General features: G+C 45.5%; 1 pseudogene across 1 annotated transcript; it reads right to left on the bottom strand.

The window, feature by feature from the left end:
- Window positions 1-2,928: 2,928 nt before the first annotated feature.
- On the bottom strand, window positions 2,929-8,073 carry LOC308278844 (stress-induced-phosphoprotein 1-like; annotated as a pseudogene). The gene is made up of 6 exons: window positions 7,875-8,073; window positions 7,019-7,814; window positions 5,693-5,695; window positions 3,255-3,281; window positions 3,052-3,120; window positions 2,929-2,945 (listed from the first exon to the last, which is right to left on the bottom strand). The product of its transcript is annotated as a stress-induced-phosphoprotein 1-like (transcript).
- Window positions 8,074-8,346: the final 273 nt, after the last annotated feature.

Genomic DNA, 8,346 nt, shown 5'->3' on the forward strand with positions numbered 1-8,346 from the left:
ACACACCAATGTCACGCTGTAATAAATCAGATGAACTGAAAGCATATCTGCTTACGATTTCTTTCTTCTTAGCTGGGCGTGGTGGTAATCCCAGTACTTGGGAGGCTGAGACAGGAGGATCACAGGTTCGCAGCCAGCTTCAGCAACTTGTGAGGCCCTCTGCAACTAGTGAGACCCTGTTTCAAAATAAAGAATAAAATAGGGCTGGAGGTGTAGCTAGGAGGTAGAATGGCCCTGGGTTCAATCTGCAATACCGCAAAAACAAAAATATAAATAAATAAATAAATAAATAAATTCTTTCAAGCCGGGCGTGGTGGCGCACGCTTGTAATCCCCATGCTTGGGAGGCTGAGACAGGAGGATCGCACAGGTTTGAAGCCAGCCTCAGCTACTAAGTGAGGCTCTCACCAACTTAGTGAGACCTTGTTTCCTAATAAAATATAAAATATAGGTCTGGGAGTAGAGCCCGGAGGTAGAAAAGCCCCTGGGCTCCACCCCCACTACCACCAAAAAAAAGAAGAATTCTTTCTTCTTTTCCATTGTTCAGTTTACCTGTCTTTGCACCAGTCCTTCACTATGTACTGGGGTGTGTGTGTGTGTGTGTGTGTGTGTGTGTGTGTGTGTGTTACTACGGATCGAACCCCAGGGAATTCTACCTCCTTTACCTTTTACCTCTATATACCTTTTAAAGGGCTATATCCCCAGCCCTTTAAAAATTATTTTTTGTTTGTTTTGAAATAGGGTCTTGTGCCCGGCGTGGTGGCGCACGCTTGTAATCCCTGTGCTTGGGAGGCGGAGACAGGAAGATTGCGCAGGTTCGAAGCCAGCCGTGCTGGCGTAAGAGACCCTGTTTCCAAAAAAATATATATATATAAAATAGGTCTGGGAGTGTAACCCGGAGGTAGAAGGGTTTCCAGGAAGGTATGCCACCACGCTTGACTTAAAATCAGTTTTCAACTTTTAAAATAATGCCCACAGATTTTGTTGCTATTTTCCATTTCACAGAAAGTTCTTCGAGGCTTGAGCCAAGCACTGCCATTGTTTTCATTAAGAGCTGAGCCTGCAAGCTGAAGGCCACTCCAGTTTCAGTGCATCAATAATTGATAACTTATATCTGTCACACTATAGTTTCTCCAAAGTTGTAATTATTCTTGAAAGATGTTCAGATTTTTACCTTGGCCACTGTACATATATCAGGTAACTGTTCATGGGTACACATGAGAATAGATACTAAAACTGGAATGACAGCAATATTATTGATACATTTGAGGACTCACGATATATTTAGCATGGGACTTTTTTCTCTTTAGGAAAAGCCATGAAATCCTGGCCAAGAATTTTGCAAGACTCATCCAGAGATATTATTATTATTATTAATAATAATAATAATAATAATACTGGGGATTGAACCCAAGGGCATTCTACCTCTGAGCTACACCCCCAGCCCTTTCAATTTTTTATTTTCAAACAGGATCTTGCTAAGTTACTGAGGCTGGTCTCGATCCTGGGATCCTCCTGTCTCAGCCTTCCAAGTACTGGGATTCCAGGCCTGCACCACCACACCTGGCTCTGAGACATTAGTTTTTAGGCTCATTGTTTCCATCCCAGACCTCTGTCCTCCCATACTTAGGTTTCCAGGGGTCAATTTATAGTGTGGACATTGCAAGCCACTTATCTCTGCTAATGGGTCTGACTCCACAACAGAGGATTTACAGACAGGAACTGTACCCCCTGCTGCCACTCTCTCCCTTGCCTCCCAGATAAGTGGGCAGATGTGAAGGCTGGTAGACTGTGCTCCGAAGGAGATTACTGGAAAGATGAGCCGTAAGACATACCAGGTTTCTCGATGCTTAAAATGTCACACCCTATTGCACTTTTACAGCCAGTCCTACTGAATTACTGTGGGACTATCCATCAGAAATGGTCTCAACCGCTCCACACACATAAATAAGTATGACGTCTGAATGCTATTCTCTCCGTAACGATCTTTCACTTATTTTCCCCCTATGAGTTAGTCTTGTGGGGTTAGTCTAAGGGTGGGATCTGCCACTAGAATAATTAATGCCAGGACCCTGAGAGTGCAGCTGGGTTGGTGTGGCGTCGTGTAATTGATCAATGGCCAGATCTCTCTCCTGGCGTGACTAGAGGAAGACAAGCCAATAGAAATGTCTTCTTCAGAGCCACTGGTGTTGATTTTTCAGACTCGTGAGGATTCCTCAAAGCTGTAAAGAAAGAAGCAATAACTCCTCCGTCATCGTGACTGCGTCCAGTATTTCATGTGTGTGGAGCCCAAGAGTACTACTGTGAGACACTTTGTCACAGACCAGGTTTCCTGGGAAACAGACCCCGAGGCCAGGATTTGCATGCAGGAAGTTTATTGAGGCGTGCTCTCTGAACTACACCTGAGGGGCATGAGGGAGGCAGAATCGGGCAGAGGGAGGAAGCGAATTGCACTGTTGACCCTATGATGAGCTTTGGAGTAGGGATGATCCTTTAGAATGGTCTCCAATTGCCGGGCGTGGTGGCGCACGCTTGTAATCCCAGTATTTGAGAGGCTGAGACAGGACGATCACGGGTTGGAGGCCAGCCTCAGCAACTTAGTGAGACTCTATTTCCAAAACAAAGGAACAAACAAACAAACAAACAAACAAAGGACTAGGAGTGTAGCTTGGAGGAAGAATTCCACTAGGCTCAATTCCCAGCAAAATGCGCGTGCGCGCGCGTACACACACACACACACACACACACACACACACATACACACACACACACACATTTTTTTCCTCCAGTCTAGATGAGGGGCTAAGTCATTGTATTCCCCTATTGACTGGTCACTGGCTACAGGCTGCCCCTGGGAGGGGACATCACCTGTGGGGCCAGACACCTTCAGCAGAAGACGATTCACAGTGAAGCACTCCGGTATCAGCTGTCAGCTGTCAACAATTCCTGCAACAAGAAGAAAGAATCAGTTGGTCCCAAGGGGGACATGGGGACACTTGGGCAGCGCGCCATATCGTCCATTACAGTCCACCCCTTGGACTGCTTGTCCCACTTGCTTCATAGAGAAAGCTTAGCAGCGGTCTCTTTAGGATCCAGGTGGACTTCATTTCCTGGAAGAAGCCTATAAAAGAAAGGTTTATGAGATAAACTACAGACCCAGCCAAACACAACTGGTCCAGAAGATGAGAGTCAGTGTCTCCCTTCTCTATTAACCCGTTCTGTTCTGGAGAACAGCTGTCAGTGTGGGTGGTTTACCTGGTGCCATGATGTGGCTTCGCATTCCTGAGGGGCCAGAGCCTGAGGTACCAGGTCCTTTTCAGGCCAGGGTTACTACACTTGTTTATTTCCTATCAACACAGAGTTAGGAAGTACCAAGAGATAGCCTAGAAAATTATTTAAATGCCGAACATAGGCTTCCTGTCTCCGTTGTGTAAGGGAGCCTTATCTTTTCATGAAAATCGAGGTCAGTTAAACCCACCAGGACAGTGATTCTTCTGCCTGCACATCTCTTAGTGTGTGAAATTGAAAGTGACTAGGGAGAAGCTGTAGTTTAATATTTATGATTCAATTATTTATTTTAGTAGTAGGGGTTGAGTCTGGGGCATTCTACATTTGAGCCACACCCCCAGGCATTTAAAAAATGTATGTATGTATGTATGTATGTATGTATGTATGTATGTATATATTTTGTGGTGCTACGAATGGAACCCAGGGGCATTCTATCTCTGATCTACACCCCAAGCCCTAATTTTTCTTTTTTTTTTTTTTGCGGGTCTGGAGATGGAACCCAGGGGCATTTAACCTCTGAGCTATACCCCCTGCCCTATTTTTTATTCTTTATTTTGAAAGAGCGTCTCACTGAGTTGAAAAGGGCCTCACTGAGTAGCTGAGGCTGTCCACGAACCGGGATCCTCTGGTCTGAACCTCCCAAATGCTGGGATTACAAGCGTGCGCCACCACGCCAAGTTTCCCAGCTCTAATTTTTATTCTTTATTTTAGTTTATTTTTTGTGTGGTACTGGGGGTGGAACCCAGGGGCTTTTTACCTTCAGGCTCTACTCCCAGTCCTATTTTATACTTTATTTGGAAACAGGGTCTCACTAAGTTGCTGAGAGCCTCACTAAGTAGCTGAGGCTGGCTTCGAACCTGCGTGATCCTCCTGTCTCAGCCTCCCAAGCGCGGGGATTACAAGCATGTGCCACCACGCCTGGCCCTTTTTTTATTTTGAAACAGGCTCTCCATAAGTTGCTAAGAGTCTCTTTAAACTGCCGAAGCTGGCCTTGAACTCCTATCTCAACTTTACAAGTACTAGGATTGCAAGCATGCACCATCGTTCCTGGCAACTGTACACTTTAGAAGGGATAAAAATGCAGCCTGGGCAACTTAGACCCTTTTTCAAAATAAAAGGGCTTGGAGTGTAGCTCGGAGGTAGAATGGCCCTGGGTTTAATCCCATGTACCAAAACATAAAGAGTTAATATGGTAAAAAATGTATATATATATATATATGTGTGTGTGTGTGTGTGTGTGTGTGTGTGTGTGTGTGTGTGTGTGTGTATGTATATGTATATGTATATATATATTGTTGGTACTGGGGTTCCTGGAAGCCCTTCTAGCTCCGGGCTACACTCCCAGACCTATTTTTATACTTTTTTTTATTTGGAAACAGGGTCTCACTAAGTTGCTGAGAGCCTCACTAAGTAGCTGAGGCTGCCTTCAAACCTGTGCGATCCTCCTGTCTTAGCCTCCCAAGCGCTGGGATTACAAGCCTGCGCCACCATGCCTGGCTTATTCTTTATTTTGAAACAGCCTCCTGAATGCTAGGATTACAAATGTGTGCCACCATGCCCGGCTATTTATTTATTTATTTATTTATTTATTTATTTATTTATTTTTGAGGTACTGGGGTGTTGAACCCAGGGGCATTATACCTCCAAGCTACACCCTCATCTCTATTTATTATTCTTTTTTTTGTTTGGTGGTACTGGGGGTGGAACCCAGAGGCTTTCTACCTCCGGGCTATACTCCCAGACCTTTTTTATATTTTATTTGGAAACAGGGTCTCACTAAGTTGCTGAAAGCCTCACTAAGTAGCTGAGGCTGGCTTCGAACCTGTGCAATCCTCCTGTCTCAGCCTCCCAAGTACTAGGATTACAAGTGTGCGACACCACACCTATTTTATTTGTTTATATTTTTGTGGTACTGGGAATTGAATTTAGGAATATTCTACCTTCAAGCTACACCTTCAGCCCGATTTTATTTATTCCTTATTTTGAAACAGGGTCTTATTAAGTTACCACCCTCTGGCCTCAAACCTTGGATCCTCCTGCCTCAGCCTTCTAAGTACCGGTATTATAAGCATGTGCTACCCTATCTGGCTTTTTTTTTTTTTTTAAATTTTGAAACAGAGTCTTGCTAATTGCTGAGACTGGTCTTGAACCTGAAGTCCTCCTGTCTCAACCTCCCATATACTAGGTTACAGGCCTGCACCACCACACCAGGCCATAGTTTAATTTTACTACGACTTTTTCTGAGTCTTTGATGGAAGCGCTAGCGCTCCAGGAGCTAGAATCTCTAACCCTGCCTAGCTAAGAGTGCAAGACCAGAAGCACAAATTCCCCCTGCAGGTTACTGGGAGTAGTGGTACACGGGCCACTCCTACTTTCACCCTTTCTTACTGTACCCTTGTACTCACCAGCTGGGGACACAGCAGCAGACAGTAGTTATTAATTGAAGGTATTTGCAGCGTCCTGGAGAATGACAGAGTATCCCTCTCAAGCTGGCACCTCAGCTGTGCCTTTAACAAGCTATCTCTTTATCAGGCATGCAGCTTCCGGGTGACTCCGTATTCCACTTTTACAGCTAGTCCTGCTGAACTACCATGGGACTGGACATCAAGAATGGGCTCAGCTGTCTCCACACAGATAAAGAAGTATGATGTCGGAATGCCATTCCATCTGTAACTGTCTTTCACTTATTTTTAACCCTATGACTTTGTCGTGGGATTAGTCCAAGGGTGGAGCTTACTGCTAGAATAGTCAGTGTCGGGGCCCCGAGAGGCAGTTGTGGCAATAAGGCACTGTCTAATTTAATTTTCATGAAGTCCAATTTACCTGCATTTTTCCTTTGCTGTTCATGGCATTTGGTGTCAAGCCTAAGAACCGATTGCCAAATCTGGTGTCATGAAGGGTTATCTCTAGATTTTATTCTATTAATTTCATAGTGTTAGCTCATATTTATGGCGCTGAACCATTTCGAGTTAATTTTTGTGAGTGGAGTGAGGCAAAGTTCAACTTTATTCTTTTCCTTTGGTTATTTAGTTATTCAAATGCCATTTGTTGAAAAGATAATTTTTGCCCATCGAGTGTCCTTACGGCCTTGTTAAAAAACCAATTGGCCTTGGATGTTTGGGTTTATCTTATCTCTGGGCTCTCAATTCTATGCCACCTGTGGAACCCAGGAACATTCAACCTCCAAGCTACACCCCCTGTCCTATTTTTATTTTATTTTATTTTATTTTTTTGTGGTGCTGTGGATGGAACCCAGGGGCCTTTTACCTCCGGGCTACACCCCCAGATCTATTTTATATTTTATTTGGAAACAGAGTCTCTTAGGCCAGCTGAGGCTGGCTTCGAACCTGCGCGATCCTCCTGTCTCAGCCTCCCAAGTGCGGGGATTACAAGCGTGTGCCACCACGTCCGGCTAGTCTTTCTATTTTTGAAACAGGCTCTCACTGTGTTGTGAAGGGCCTCACTAAGTAGCTAAGGCTGTCCGCAAACTGCGATCCTCCTGTCTCAGCCTCCCAATGCTGGTATTACAAGCGTGAGCCACCACGCCCGGCCGCACTGTTTTAATTATTGTAGCATCGTAATGTTTTTCAAATCGGGAAGTCATGAGTCCACAAATTTTGGCTTTTCTTTTACAATATTGTTCTGGCAGTTCCCTAGGAACTTGAGACTGAGCTTTTCTGTTTCTGTCCATTGGAAGTCACTGGAATTGTGATGGGGATTGTGTTGCAAACACTTATTGCCCTTGTTCTTCTCCTCCAACGCCAGGTCGGGGTTGATGTAGGCCAGCCGCTCTTGCTCCTTCAGGGTTTTCTCTGTCTGCTGGCATTTCTTGAGCACGTCTGGGGTTCAGTGCTCTGCCAGAAACGGTTGAAATGGATGGCATCCTTGTTCTTTTCTCCTTTGAAGTAGGAGTTGCTGATTCAAGCATAAACTTTGCCGATCTGTAGATCGTCTGCTCGGTCCTCTCTTCCCACTTCAATGGCCCTCTCGCAAGGCTCCCAGCGTTTACTGTAGTCGTTTTGAAGTATACTGCTGCTTGATTGGTAATATAAGTCCTGTCGGTGGGGTCCAGCTTCTTGGCCTTGTCATAAAGCTTCAGGGCTGTGTCAGAGTCTTTCTTCTCGTAGGCATCAGTCCCAGCTCTTTTTCTTTTAGTGCCTGCTTCTTATTCTCTGGAAGATCTTCCTCCATGGGCTCTGGTTTGCTCTCCTTTTTGGGAGGCGGCGGTGGGGGGGTCGCAGCCTCTTCCTCCTCACCCATGCTGCCCCGATCAACCCGGATGAGGACGCTGAGAGTAGTTATGATCCGGGGATCTTGTAGTTTCGTGGCCAGGCCTGATGGCTCGTTTCGCAGCTGCTCTATGAGTTCCGGGTAGGTAGGATCACTGTCCAACTGCTGTTATAGATGAGGCATGTTGAAAGGGTTCATGAATTTCCTCTGCCAATGGAGTCTCCGTATTATGTAAGCCTTCTTTGAACTGAGGGTTATTTGCTTCGTGTTTTAAACCCTCTTCATAGGTTCGCTTGGCTTCTTCAAATCGGTTTAAGAACTCAAGTGCTGCTGCTTTTCATGAACAGCCCTTGCCACAGTCAACCGTTTTGCAGCCATCCTCGTAAGCCCTCTGGTAGTCTCCTTTCTTAGCACAGGCTGCAGAGCGATTGCTGTAGAGCACATGGTTTTGTGGATCTAACTTAATTGCTTCAGAGTAGCGCCGTGAGGCCTCATCAATGTTCCCGGCACTCAGCGCCTTATTGCCTTCTTCCTTTAGCTCATTCACCTGCTCCATAGCCGTCTTCTGGAACCTCTGATGGGGATTGTGTTGAACCTGTAGATCATATGGGGGTTGTACTGCCAGTGTGTGTGGGTGTGCGTGTGCGTGTGTGTGTGTGTGTGTGTGTGCGTGTGTGTGTTGTTGCTGGGGATTAAGCCCAGGGGCATTCTAACTCCGAGCTATACCGCCAACCCTTTTTTATTCTTTATTTTAAAAGAGTCTCCCTAAGTTATCACAAGGTGCCCTAGAACCTGTAATCCTCCTATCTCAGTTCCCCAACTACTGGGA

Source organism: Muscardinus avellanarius (genome assembly GCF_963383645.1).
Source record: "Muscardinus avellanarius genome assembly, chromosome: X".
Taxonomy (NCBI): Eukaryota; Metazoa; Chordata; class Mammalia; order Rodentia; family Gliridae; genus Muscardinus; species Muscardinus avellanarius.